The sequence below is a fragment of the Bubalus kerabau genome, chromosome 6 (assembly GCF_029407905.1).
Source record: "Bubalus kerabau isolate K-KA32 ecotype Philippines breed swamp buffalo chromosome 6, PCC_UOA_SB_1v2, whole genome shotgun sequence".
Taxonomy (NCBI): Eukaryota; Metazoa; Chordata; class Mammalia; order Artiodactyla; family Bovidae; genus Bubalus; species Bubalus kerabau.
Genome location: NC_073629.1, coordinates 113,755,009 through 113,768,783, shown reverse-complemented (window position 1 = coordinate 113,768,783; position 13,775 = coordinate 113,755,009). Strand labels below are relative to the sequence as shown.

The 13,775-nt window shown below is 51.1% G+C and overlaps 1 protein-coding gene across 3 annotated transcripts in view; it reads right to left on the bottom strand.

Annotated features, from left to right (window-relative positions):
- Positions 1 to 13,775, bottom strand: part of DGKD (diacylglycerol kinase delta) — a 110,854-nt gene that overhangs the window by 34,003 nt on the left and 63,076 nt on the right. The window contains exon 1 of one of the 3 annotated variants that reach the window (XM_055586512.1): positions 11,149 to 12,397. The exons of the other annotated variants lie outside the window; for them this stretch is intronic. The gene's annotated coding sequence lies outside the window, so the exon portion shown is untranslated. Of the gene's footprint in view, positions 1 to 11,148; positions 12,398 to 13,775 lie in introns of those variants that run through there. 3 annotated transcript variants of the gene reach the window in all.

Below are 13,775 nucleotides of genomic sequence, written 5' to 3'. Positions count from 1 at the left end.
AGCCTGTGTAGCCACAAAAACCCAGAACAGCCAAAAATAAAGTTACTGTAAAAACCCTTTAACATGTGACAACAGAACCACCACCAGCTACTACAGTCAGGCCTGATAATTTTAACGGAAATGAGGTCACGAACCTAATAGCTATCAACAAAAGAAAACTAAATCTATAACATATAGAGGCTTTATAAATAAGCAGAAAAAAAGCTATGAACTTACCTTTCACTGAAGAGATGCAAAATGGCTAATAAAAGGATGAAAAGATGCTTAATCACTCTCGTCACTGGGGAACACAAATGAAAAGAGCACACTGTTTCTAACAGATCGGCACGGTTATTAAAGATGCTAATTCAGTTGTTGGAAAAGGTGTGAGAGGAAAGAGTGCAGAGTACACACCTCTTAGAGAGAATGTTGACAATGTCTACCAAAATTTGAAAAATCAAAACCTTTCACCTAACTTTTTTTATATTGCTATAAAACATCTACATGGTCCTAAAGTCGAGTTGACAAAATAAGGCACAGATTTTGTGTCCCCTCATCCTGCTTCAGAGAAGGCAATGGCACCCCACTTCAGTACTCTTGCCTGGAAAATCCCATGGACGGAGGAGCCTGGTGGGCTGCAGTCCATAGGGTCGATAAGAGTCAGACACGACTGAGCAACTTCACTTTCACTTTTCACTTTCATGCATTGGAGAAGGAAATGGCAACCCACTCCAGTGTTCTTGCCTGGAGAATCCCAGGGACGGGGGAGCCTGGTGGGCTGCTGTCTGTGGGGTCGCACAGAGTCGGACACGACTGAAGCGACTTAGCAGCAGCAGCAGCATCCTGCTTCCCTCCCTCCCCCAAAGGCAGCATTAAAAATAAATAAGGTATGGTTTATCCTCCCATTTCCTTCAAATACACGTATATATTTAATATTCTCTTTTCATAACAGTAGCATAGCAGAGACATGTTTGTACACTCTGACTTTTTAATTTAATCACAATTGGCCTACGAACAGCACAGGTTTGAACTGCAAATCTCCACTCATAGGCAGATTTTTTTTTCCCCCCAAACATCAAAAATACTCCATGAGCAGTGGCTGGCTGAATCCACAGGTGTAAACCTTGGCTAGGGTAGAACCAGGGTCAAGGAAGGTCGACTATAAATGACACGTGGATTTCCAGCTGCAGGGAGGGTCAGTGTCCCTGACCTTTGCACTGTCTGCCAAAGGTCAACTGCGGGCATCCAGGCCAGCACTCCTCAGCACCAGCCCCGGACTCTTGACTGTCTCCCCAGCTGCACAGCAGGCGCTCCACCGTACTGAAATACTCGAGTCTGCTGAACCAGCCCTACTTATGGCAAGCCTCTGATACTCAAAATTCTTTGCTATTTCAATTGGCACCACAACCAACACCCTTTATGTGGATCTTTTCATATTTTTGCTGGGGTATTCTTGGAATAAATTCCAAGAAGTATAACCACCCTGACAAAGAATAAATGCATGTGTAATTTTGCTGCTGTCGCCAAATTTCCCTCCGTGGGGGTTGTACCATTTTGCCTTCCCACCAGCAGGGCTGGGAAAATGGCTGCTTCCTCGTGGATTCACCAATAAAATCTGTTATTTAACTTCTGGATGTCTGCCCATGCTAGAGCTTTAATTTATATTAGAAAGATCCAATTTAGGAACACCCAGCTTAAGTTATTAGATGATCATGTTTCTGGCTCAAAACATTTAGAAACAGTATTTTATAGATGATCTCCTCGGTGATTTCCATAAACTACCTACACAGCTTAATCACAGCAGGATGTAATTAGAACCAGGTCACAAATGCACGGTGCTGTTCATTCTTTCACGGCCAGGGTAGCCACGATGACGCCTCGTAGGGACCAGGCGGGTGTAAGAAGTCAGCCCAGGAGAGGGCAGGGGAGACAGAAGGACAGACGCTGAGGCCCAGAGCAGCAGGCTCTCCTGGCCTTGGGTGGTGGGAGCCTCTCTCTTTCCTGGAGGCTCAGTGGGCGGCCTGTGCCCCTCCCAGCAGATGCCAGCACCGTGTCTGCTCTAGATGGGGGGCTCCCAAAGCCAGGACAGGCAAGATGCCTACCGAGCCCGAACCTGCACTGGGGGAGAGACAGACAAACCAGAAAACAACGTCAGACGCTGAGAGAGCCACGAAAGAGGAAGTGGATCGGGTGCAAGGGGGCTGGTGGGTGTTCTGGACGGGGTGTCCGGGAAGGTCATAGCAGCCTGCTGACTGCTGATGGCCTGGGGTCACTGCATAATGAATTTCCACCAGTGAGCATCTGCCTATGAAACCTCAGCAAACACTTATTATTCACTCCAGCGTGAGCTTTCATACTTGCACTTTTTATGAGCAGAATAATAAGTGCAGTTACAAAAAGACAATACCTTTATTTTGTATAACTCAGGGGTTATATTAGGAGTTACCATGAAACTTTCAGAAGAGAACATGAGTTTTTTTATGCCCATTCTATTTTAGGGCTTGACCAACAGATCAATGTCCAAGCATCTGGTTCTCAGCCTGTTGTTTTTTGTTTTTTTTTTTTAAACTCCTGTGTATGTTTGAAGATGCCTCAGACAGAACCTCACCTGGCCACTGGCTATTTGGGAAATGTTTCTCTTCTGGAAAAAGGGGGATGCCAGAAGCCACCTGCCGTGGTTGTCAAGGGACTGTGCTCAGTCACTCAGTCGTGTCCGACTCTTTGTGACCCCATGGACTGTAGCCTGCCAGGCTCCTCTGTCCAAGGGGATTCTCCAGGCAAGAATACTGGAGTGGGTTGCTGTGCCCTCCTTCAGGGGATCTTCCCAACCCAGGGATCAAACCCAGGTCTCCCGCACTGCAGGTGACTTCTTTACCATCTGCATCACCAGGGAAGCCCAAGAATACAGGAGTGGGTAGCCCATCCCTGCTCCAGGGGATCTTCCCACCCAGGGATCAAACCGGCTCTCCCGCACTGCAGGCGGAGTCTTCACCAGCTGAGCTATCGGGGAAGCCAACGGGGCCACACGTGCTCAGGACCCAGAAGGGGCCTGACCCGTGGTGTTGAGGACGTGCCCTGGTCTGAAGCCCTGCGAGATGTGTGACTTAGAGCAACTGCCAGCCCTCCCTGGGTCTCCACGTGCTCATCTGAACACAGAGGCCATTAAAGGAGCCGTCACGACCTAGCACTGTTGTGGGGTGTGGGGGGGAGGCCTCATACATAAACACTCCACCACTGTACTCATAACAGGCCTGCCCTGGGCACAACCCAAGTGCCCTCCCTGCCTGGGTAAAGTGGATAAATAAACTGCAGTCTATTAGTACAGTGGAATACTACAGAGCAAGGAGAACGGTTCACCCGTAGCCGCACAAAATAACAGCTTTACGATGCTGAAAGAAGCCACACAGCAAAAACATATATACCTTTCATATAATTTCATTATGCATATACAAAGCTTTTTTTTTTTTTTTTTTTTTTAAGTAAAACTAACCTGAAGGGTCAGAAGCTAGCTGCCTGGGGAGAAGGGCACAAAAGAGAGCCCCTGGGGGCTGCTGACGTTCTGTTTCTTGATCTGGAACATTCACCAAGCTCTACACTGTGGGAACTCCCTGGCGGTCCAGTGGCTAGAACGCCACACTTACACTGCAGGCGCCCAAGTCTGATCCCTGGCTGGGGAACTAGGACCCCATACGCTGCGAGGCATGGACAAAAGGGAAAAAGGGAAGATAAAGCTGTATGCTGTGATCGGGGCATTTTTCCATATGAAGGGTACGTTTTGGTAAAAGAGTATAAAACTTGGAATAAAGTTAACTGCATAACTGAATCAAAAGAAAAATGGCATGGCTACCCAGAGCCCTGGACTGTGTGTTTAGAAAACTAAGTGTACAAGAGGGAGGCAGAAGATGGAAGCTGCAAATAAATATGAGACACTGGCAGGACTATATTACAACAGTGGATGGGCCTTAAACCAGGAAAAAATGGTCAGCCTTACTCATAAGATAAGTGCAAATTAAAATTATACGATACTTTTTTACCTACAGGATTCACAGAGATCACAAGTTTGATAATGTGTCTCCTTCACTGGGGTGTAAATAACAACTCCTATGGGGGCGTCCCAGGTGGCACTAGTGGTAAAGAACCCTTCTGCCAGCGCAGGAGACATGGGAGACGTGGGTTCGATCCCTGGGTTGGGAAGATCCCCTGGAGGAGGGCATGGCAGCCCACTCCAGTATCCTTGCCTGGAGAATCCCATGGACAGCAGAGCCTGGCGGGCTACAGTCCACGGGGTCACAGAGACTCAGACACAATTGAGCAACTGAGCACACAAAACGCTGACTGGAGAGCACACACGTGGAGAACACAGAGTGAAATCTAGCAAACTTTGAAGTATACATACATCTTTGTCACAGAAAAAGCACTCCTACAGAGAGGTCTTCATGAGCCTGACACACAACACATACGAAGTTATTCATGAAAGTTCACTGTAAAGACAAAAGGAACAACTCAGATACTGATCAAGGTACGACCGGCAGGCAGCTGGCACCTTCATAATCGGAGCGCACACAACCCCGAACAGACCTACGCGACTCACTCTCCATGCACTCACAGGGAACAGCCTCTAAGACACACTGTTAAGTGCTCAAGCAAGCTGCAGGCTAACATGGGTGCAGGGGAAAGTACTAGTCACCTCTGGGAGGGGCCTCTGAAGGGCTCAGAAACTCCCTTTATACCTTTTCATCATTTTGATCTCTATACCATGTGCGTGTACTAATTATAATTATTTTTAAAATAAAGCCTTACATTTACATTAATAATATATGGTAGGATTCCCAGGTGGTGCTAGTGGTAAAGAATCCGCCTGCCAATGAAGGAGACATAAGACATGTGGGTTCAATCGCTGGGTTGGGAAGATCCCCTGGAGAAGGAAATGGTAACCCATGCCAGTATTCCTGCCTGGAGAATCCCAAGGACAGAGGACCTTGGCGGGCTACAGTCCATGGGGCTGCAGAGAGTCGGACGCAACTGAGCAACCAAGCACAATAATACACGGTAGACAAAAAAAAAACTACTTTTTGTTTTTTCCCTTATTAATTTTTGTTTCCATCCTTTCAGACAAATGATCTTCCTGGAAATATGAGAAAATACTAGATACTCTAAATGAGTCTAAGACACCCAAGCCAGGCAAATATCTTCCAATGCCCTGGGGAGAATTAGTTGAGGACTCCTAAACCCCACGTGTGACCGACCACTGAGAAATCATGGAGAAAAAGGAGACGTGCTGGAAACACACAGACAGGATGTCTCGGTGGAGAAGGTGGACACCTGAGTTACACACACAGGAGCAGACAGGACAGGGAGGCAACCAAGAGAATGTCAGTGGCAACTCCCCTGGGAAGGCGCTCGGCGGTGCTGGCAAAGCTGCCGGGTGTTGACAGGTGTCTGCCTGCTCCAGCGTGCCCCCCACAGGCTGCAGTAGGCACCAGGAGGGTAACCTGAGGTCGGCCCCAAGTCCCGCAGGTAACAAGGCAGGGGTCAGGACCCCAGGTCCCCGGGCAGGCTGGCTCAGGCCGGCTCCCAACCCCAATGGTCAGTGACTCCGCACTTGGATTCCAGGCAAGACTGCCCCGTGAGCGGTGCCAGGAACGGAGGAGCTGAATGTGGGGAAGGAGCTGGCAGTCCCCACAAGTTCTGCTCGGCTCACTGGGAACAGGCCACGTCTGGCGCACTGCACTTCCTTTCCGGCAGGAGCGCCGGCCAGGAGGGTCAGCCCAAGGATCATGTGGACATCTCCCTGAGTCACCTGGCCGCGCCCCCTCCCACTCCCACCAGGTCTCCCAAGGGTTCAAAGCAGAGGGTAGAGAAATGCGATTTGGGGGACGATGATGGGCGGCCCATGATTCACCTGCAAAGGCCTGTCCAGCAGTTTGCAACCGCAGGCCTGGATGTGCTGCTCATTCGTAAGTGAGACCTCAAATGACAAAAAGACTGCACTCGGGCGTGCTCCGTCATGCTGCAACTAAGGCCAAACCAAACACGCTCAGCAGTAAGCCACGTGTGCCCCTGAGCCTGGGACGGGCCCGAGGCCATGACACCAGGCCGGGTCGTCAGACCTCACAGACCCAAAAACAACCACAGTGACCAGCAGACCTCTGATCCGGGAAGATGGCTAGACCTACTTTTCCTCTTCCCTCTGGTTTCTTGTTGTTGTTCAGTCGCTAGGTCGTGACCAACTCTTTGCAACCCCATGGACTGCAGCAAGCCAGGCTTTCCTGTCCTTCACTCTCTCTTGGAGTTTGCTCCAACTCATGTCCATTGAGTCCGTGATACCATCCAACCATCTCACTCTCTGTTGCCCACTTCTCCTCTGGCTAGGTACAGCTAAAATCCTGAACTTAGATATAAAAAATTTTGCAAAGGGTGGAGAGAAGAGGGCCTGAGGGATGACAAGGCACTGAGTTCTCTGGGGTCTCTGTTTGCCCCTGACATCCTAGACAGGGCATTGAGGAAGCCCAGCCAGAAATACCGGTGAGGACAGAAAGAATTTAAAGCTCACCAGAAGCCCACCCTCTCCAGCCATGGCCCCAGGGAAGGGGAGACTAACCGGGCAGAATCCACAGTAGGGGAGCAGCCAATAACCGCTGGACTCCAGCCAAACGGAAACAACTGGGGCACCCACACCCACCTCCTCAGGCAGCACTAATTAAGGCTCCAGCACCTGCCACGTGCTGTCCAGAGAAGACCAAGCAGGCAAATAAGCACAGAAAAGGGCCCCAACATCAACAGCCGTTCCAGAAATGCTGATCAAAACCACAGCATGACTATACACCTATCAGAATGGACAAAGTTAAAAAGGGACAACACCAAATGCTGGAGATGTGGAGAAACGGACCCGTGTTGTTGGCGGGGATACATGACCACTCTGGGAAACAATCTGACAGTTTCTTTAAAAACCAAACATGAAGCTACAAGACAACCCAGAGATTACGCTTGGGCATTTTTCCAAAGACGTGAAGACCTGTGTTCACACAAAAACCTGTCCATGACTGTTTACAGCAGCTTTGTTCATAACCACCCAAACCTGGAAAGAAGCCAGATGCCCTTGGGTGGTAAATGATTAAACCCACGGTGGTATGCCCATTCCATGGAACACCACTCCACCTTGACAGTCCAAAAAGAAACTACCACACAGCCCCCTGGGGGCATCTCCAAGGAGCTCTGCTGGGTGAGAAAAGCCAACTCTGAGAGGTTATGTGCTACCTGACCCCATTCACAGAACACTCGAGATAACAAAATCACAGACATGAACAACAGCCTGGAGGTCACCCGGGGTGAAGGCGGGCAGTGGGTGTGGCTGTAGGGGACCACCAAGGATCCCTGTGGAGACGGAGGCCTGGCTCTTGACCCACCATCGCCAGGAGGCTGTGACGTTTTGCTACAGTTTTACAAGATGTTACCAATGAATGGAACTAGATAAAACAAAGGATCTCTGCATTATTTCACTTCCATGTGAATCTGCAAAGATCTCCAAAGATTTAATTAAAAATAAGTAACCACAATCAACATTTTCTAGTAACTAACATGTTTAAATGAAATGTCAAAACATTCAGAACAATCCTGTGTTTCTTAAGAACAGTAGTGTAAGTGGACTCAGCACAGATTAAAAGGATACTCTTATCTTGCTGAAGTCCTGTATTTGTAGGACTCATGAGATTCAACCTGACTTGCCAAGGAAATATGTGGACACGCCCTGGGTACACCATCTCTGAGAACGCCAAATTGGGTCCTCCGCACGTGACAGGAGGGTCACAGGGCGTGCCCTTTTCCGGTTGCGACACGTGGCCTGGTAGTCGCACCTGCACGAGCCAGAACCCCGGAAATGGCAGGACTCGCTCCTGTACACACCATGGCTTGGGAACTCAGTGAAGCCCTATCTTATGTCAGCCACAAACCTCAGGTCCTGCCCACAAACGGCGCTGCACTTCCTGGGGGACCGGCCCCAGCGCCCCTCCAACAGCAGGTGTGCTCTGGGAGCAACCAGGAACATCACCCAGACAAGCTGCCCCCAGCTCCAGACTCACAGGGCCCAGTGCCCACCAACAGGTCCACGCACATACCGAGACACCTCCTCTCACAAACTGCCCCCCACTCCCCCTCCTTCTCTCCCCCGAGGCCTCAACCTCCCCTGCCCTCCCACACCCAACCCTCATCTCCAGGCTCCAAATTCTTCCTTTCCTCTGAGAAATAAATTCAAGCAGTCCTCCATGCGAACAAACAGACAAGATGCTTGTTCCCTGGAGCTGACATTCAAATTCAGACGGGAAACCAATACTGTGACAAAGAAGTACATTACCCAACGCCAAGTGTGGTACTGGTGGTGAATCTATGGGGAGAGGAGACCAGCCAGAAAAGGAGGTCAGGGAGGGCACTGAGGCGGCCCTCGCTGGAAAAGGCTGGAAGCTGTGCGAGAGAGGTGCCTGAAGCAGGAGCGCAGCTGGGGGCTGGGCCAGTGAGCTGGGGAGAGGCCCCGGGGTCCCGAGCACCCTGTGGGCGCCTGTTACAGAGTTCTGGCTTTTGCTCCCAGTTAAAGGGGGGGGGGGGTGCACAGAGCTTATGAGCAGAAGGCTGACCCCTGACTTGGGTTGAAAAGCATCATTCTGGTTGCTGTACTGAAAACTGGGCGTAGGAGGCAAGGCAGAGTCAGGGAAGCCTAAGGGAAGGTGCTCTGCAACCCCATCAAGGGGCGGAAGCGGCCGGACTCTCACCCTCCCTGTAGGCCCTGACAGAGCCAGCAGGGACCCCTGGAGCAGCCGGGGAGATGAGCGGCCATCTCGGGACGGGGAAGGCTGCAGGCTGGCTCTGCAGCTGGCAGGGGAGGGGCAGAAGTTCAATTCTGGACATGCTGGGGTTTGGGTATCTATCAAAATCTTGACCATGCACGGTATTTTATCTCACCCATGAGGTTTTGTCACCTTGCCATCAACCCAGCTACATTAAAAAAAAAAAAAAAAAATGGTGAGTTGCTTAAAAAAATTAAAGTTTTGCAGAACAATTTGACAGTATCTCATCAAGCTAAAGACACACACACCTGGCAATTCTGCCCTTAGCAGCAGACTGTAGAGAAATGCGTGCTGTGTGCCCAGCAAGATGAGCAGAAGACTGCTCCCAGCAGCACCGCCTGTAGCACTGAGATCTGGGAAAACAAGTCAGCAGTGGGACGCGTCACCCAATGCCAGCCACAAAACTAAGCCTAGAGCACTGTGAGCCTCAACTCACTGTACTTGTGAAAAGTTCTGAGGCTCACATCCCACCCCCTGGAAATTCTGGTTTAATTCTAGAGATCAGGAATCTGTCATTTTAAACCTTGAACCCCTTAACTAAAGGTGAATGAGTCCACGTGGATAAAACTGAACCATGATGCTGAGTGAGGAAAAGCAAGCTGCAGATGTGTACTGCAATACCATTTATCAAAAATGTTAAACTGGCGAAACTATACTGTGCACTGTTTATATCAGCACTAAGGTAGAGAAAGTATCAAAAACACAAAAGCAAATGACGGGGGTGGTGCCCGACCTCAGGGGAAGGAGGGAGGGAGGAACAGGACGACAAGGGCACACAGAGGGCTCCACGGACACTCAGAGCGCCTCTTTCTCCGGCTGGGGCGTGGACAGAGTTGTTCAAGTTACTTTTTGAATGCTTGAAATATTCAACAATTCTTTAAAAAGTTCAATCTCTTAGCACAAAAGTGTGCTCAACTATGCAGGCCAGGACTAGAGACGCACACTGTGTTTTGTATCTGTATAGCAGTTACACTCACACAATGTGTACAATTTACTGTCCTTCCAGTTTACAGTAGAAATTTACAGCTTGCCTTGTGAGTTATAGCTCGGCCTTACAGAAGGGAATGGGTCAGCCTGAAACCATGTCTGCAGACGGACTCTGCTGGTAAAACCCGGGCATCACTGGGAGCCTGAGCTTGGCAGGCGTGCACTCCTTCGCTCGGCGCGCAGAACGCCCCCCTTTGGCGCGCATGGCAGTCACACACCCGCGCCTCTGCGCCTGCCATGAGTCTCACGACAGACACAACTGTTCCTAATTTGCCTCTCAAATCTCTCATCCCAGAGTAGATATCCAAGTCCTAAAAGAGTTGGCTGAGTGTGTGAAAATAAAGTTGACGCTTTATGAAGGGAGAACGGGGGAGGTGCTGGCAGGGCCGCTCAGAAGGAAGCTTTCAGAGCCCAGCAGAGCGACTTCTCTCCCAGCACACCCCGCGCCAACCACCGGGAGCTCCCATCAGACCCAGAACCTTCCTTTGGGAGCGTTCTCAGAGCCACCGAGGAGCTCGTCCTATTGCTCAAAGGACAAGCCAGCTCCCTCAGCTCAGGACAGAGGAACGAGAGGTGTGGACGGAGGGCCGCAGGGCAGGGCGGTCACGACAGACCGAGACATCCGAGGGCCACTGTCCCCCACAGGCTTGACTTCCCAGCCTCAGGGTCACCCCCGGTGACTGCTGCCAGCGCCCGGAGCTGTCTCCTGTGGTCCTCCAGCAGGAAGGACTGATCCCAAGGCCGCCACAGATCAGGGCAGGTGAGGGGACCATGAGCGCCAAGGGCTGGCTTCCCGGCTGCTCCCCCATGTGATGGCACAGTCAGGGCAGACCCCTGGGCACATGGCGGGACATCCAGCAGCCCAGGTAGGCACCTGGTCAACACGTGCCTGAAGCACCATCAGACATGACTGGGCAAAAATCCCCCGCACCTATGGTCCTAGGAATGAGGACTGGGCGCCGCTCCCCACCCCCGGGCAGACTGCCTGAGGCTCCTCGGTGCTTGGGGACCTGCATGAAGTTTCTCCTCTGACAAAGCTCCGACAATGGAAATTCAGACAATGGAAATTCATCACCGAGAGAGACGTGTATCTGATCTGCGGGCTTTCTAACCTGGCCAGGGGGTGACCAGAGAGCGCTTCTAGCCCATGGGTGAAGTCACACCATCAAGCCCGGGGCTTTTAAAATCCCAGCCTTCCGCTTCTAAGAAACAGAAGACACAAACCAGCCCTCTAGAGGTACTGACAACAACCTACAACTCATCCCACTTCACTTTAAATCCTTGTTAACTTTTTCCCCACACAGCTTCCCACGGCCTTGTCACTCACCACTACTGGAACTCTCACCTGCTGCTCTTCCAACTTTCAGAACGTTTGCCAACTGCTCAGAGTGGGTCAGAATCAAAGTGGCTCAGCAAAAAAACAAAACTCAGGTTCTAAAGCCGATGGGCAAGAACCTGCGGGTCATTGCAGTAGACCAGAGACAGGGAGCAGCCATCAGCACGACGCAGTTCAGCCACCAACCAAAAGAAGAGCAGAGGGGCCGTGTCCACGGGATTAGGAACCTGGAAATACTCAGCTAAATATAGCTCCCCGGGCCGCAGGGCTGGGAAAGGTGGCCGAGAATAAGCATCTGGGCACTCGGTCATCTCTGTCACTTCCTGTTACTCACGTCCTGCTGTTCTGATGTTATCCGAGATGCTGGGCTCAACACACACATCCCCACCTGGAAGCCCCCGGAGACACAGGCCATTCACAACAGCTGGGATGTGCGTCGACAACGGACTTCCTCACACAGTGTCGTACGAAACACAAAAATAGACACCGTGGCGCAAACAAGCTCCGGGGGGGTGGGGAGGGCGCTGAGGGAAAGCAGTGGGGACACCAGCCCAGACCCCCAAGGTCCCCACCCACGCTGCCCCCGGAGAGGAACTGGCCCGACGCCGACAGGACCCCTTCCTCCCCGAAGCGGCACCTTGCCTTGCGGGTGCCAGGGCAGCTGCCTTGGGGCAGCGTGGGGGGCACAGAGGGGTCCCCACCACCACTGCCACTCAACCTGCCCAGGGGCCCGCGGCATCCAGTGAGAGCCAGCACCTTCTGCCAGGCCCACCTCCCGGCCCTCCTGAGGACACTGGCCAGGGGACCACACGGGACGCCCAGGCAGGCAGCAAAGCCAAGCGGGCCACAGAGCCAAGGCACAGGGCACCTATCGGAAGGCTGAGTTTTCAAAAGAAACAAAAAGTAAAGGGAAGCAAAATGTAAAAGTTATACCTAAAACTGAAATCTGATGAAACTATTTCAAGTTACTCATCTATTCAGTATTTCAGCAGTGCCTCACTGGCTGTGGAATGTGTTCAAAGTGAGGAAAACCTTAGAGATTAGTGGCAGCCCTGAGCAGGGTGGCAGAGGCAGAGAGCTGTCGGGTGGAGGGGTGTCATCACTCACAGAGGGCACCCAGGGGTGGGGGTAGAGCGCCAGAGGCAGGAAACGGGAGACCAGCGGGCAAAACTCAAAAAACAGAACAACAAGATCTAACATGGTTCCAACAGAAGAACATTAGAAACAGCCGAAAACTCCGAACAAAAACTGGGCAGTGGTGAAATACATAAATCAGGACACTTCGTACAATGGAACACCACTCAGTCAGTTTCTAAAAGGACGATGAAATACTAGACAAATAAACAAAAAGGGGCCGTGAGAAGGTATATTTATGCATTATGTTATGAACAGATATGTTCATAATATAACAAATGTTAAAAGCAGGTTACAAATTAATAGGCATAACTGATTCCACTTTCAGTATACACTGTCGTTGTTGTTAAGTCACTAAGTTGTGTCCAACGTTTTAGCCCACCAGGCTCCTCTGTCAATGGGATTTCCCAGGCAAGAATATTGGAGTGGGCTGTCATCTCCTTCTCCAGGGGAATCTTCCCAACCCAGGGATCCAACCCGTGTCTCCTGCATTGGCAGGTGGATTCTTGACCATTGAGCCACCAGGGAAGCCCCAAAAGTGTACGTACTCATAGTCATAGAAAAATGCCTAAAATCTGTGTCTGTATCAGCATCTCTGAACCTCAGCACAGCCTGGGCCCGATATTTCTTTGTTGCAGGGACGGACTCCACAGAGCTGCAGGGTGTTGACGAGCATCCACGGACACGCCAGGGGCACACCCTCAACAACCACCCCCCACTCCTCGCTGTCATGAGCCAAAACGGCTCCAACTGCCGAATGTCCTTCTGTGGGCAAACTTCTCCTCCGACTCCTGAATCCCCCCGCGCCCCCTGTGTCTGAGAACCACAGGTCTCCATAATGGTGTTTGCATCTATGATCTCAGTGGTAAGACTACTGAGTGCTTTTTGTTTGTTTTGGTTATGTGTGCTTATTTATAAAGAATGGGTTATTTGCATAAAAAACTGAATAAAAGAATGATCGCAGCACTGGTAAAGCACTGCAGGTATTTTTCCTATAATGCAAAATTTGAGTTGCAGAAAATTCTCATATTCTGCAAAAGTGCATAATAAAAACACTACGTCTCCTGGGAAAGGATGAGCTGGGGAGGACCACTCAGAACCTATGCGGTGCTGCAGCCGAGCACTAAGAGCACAGCAGACACTCCTGACGGACTTTAAAGCACAGGAGGAACTGCAACAGTCAACGCAGAACCTAATGTTTCCAAAACAGTGAAGGCGCTTTGTGCAGGCAAACTGCTGCCGCTGCGTCGAGGAGCCAGCACAACACACAGAGAGGAGCCGGCACGATGCACGGGGGCCAGGCTCCGAAGAGAGACCTGCAGGCCTCACACGCAGGGCCGCGCGCTTCCCAGCTTCCCGAGCCCTGCTGCCGGTGGCCTGGGCTTTCTGCTGCGGGGTCAGTACTCGGTTTGTTAGAGAAACACCCCACAGCAGAAAGGACCGCGACTGCATCCCCCTCTTGGCCACCACACAGGAGGAAGAGTTAGTTCAAAAGTCATTAG